Source organism: Monoraphidium neglectum (genome assembly GCF_000611645.1).
Source record: "Monoraphidium neglectum strain SAG 48.87 unplaced genomic scaffold scaffold04134, whole genome shotgun sequence".
NCBI lineage: Eukaryota > Viridiplantae > Chlorophyta > Chlorophyceae > Sphaeropleales > Selenastraceae > Monoraphidium > Monoraphidium neglectum.
Window position 1 is genome coordinate 1 of NW_014009495.1, and position 849 is coordinate 849.

The window sequence follows — 849 nt, forward strand, 5'->3', positions numbered from 1 at the left end:
GGGTTGGGGGCGGGGCCGGGTGGGAGCGGAAGTGCAGGAAGCTTCAGGCAGTCCAGGAAATTCTGATGCTGGGTGTGATCATGTGTTGCTGGTTATGCGGCCACGAGGGGCCACTCCTGTTTGCCATGTGCCGCACTGCTGGCCAGCGGGCGGGCCGCAGCCGCGGGCCCCCTGCCCACTCACGACGCTGCCCGCCCGCCTGTCCGTCCCACGGCGCCCGCAGCACGCCCCGCGCGCACCGGCCGTTTGACGCCCTCTCTTGCGCCCCCGCTGATCCACCTCACGCCCTGACCCTCCCCCCTCCTGCACACACACGTACACACACACATACCGTACACACACACGCGCGTGCCAGCATGCACCCAATGTCACCCCACCTGTCCCCGATCGCAGGGCGTCCTGCATGCCGGTCTTCTGCTGGCTGTCCCTCACGCGGTCGGGGTAAGACTTCTGATCCGTGAATTCCAGGGGGTCCATTGGGGACAGCGTCTCGTCAAGGGGCCGCCACGTGCCTGCCAAAAACGGCCAGAAGGGGTGGGGCTCAGCGGCGCAGCAGGTGTGAGGTGGATTGCTGGCCAGGGGGCGGGGACGATGGGACCCGCGGCTGGGGACGGCGTGCCCTTCCCGACCGCTGCAGAGCAAAGCGCAAAAACGAGCAAGCTCGCATGCGGTGGCGGCCCTGGGGAGTAAACCGCCCCTGCTCGCTCACGCGACCAACGAGCGCCGGTCCGCTGCCCCCAGCAGCCCCCATCCTCTCATCCCTCCTACTGCTGCCTGCAACGCCGCGCCAGCGCCCACCCCTGCTTTCTGCCCCGCGCCTGATCGCCCCCTCTGCTCCCGGCCTCGCCC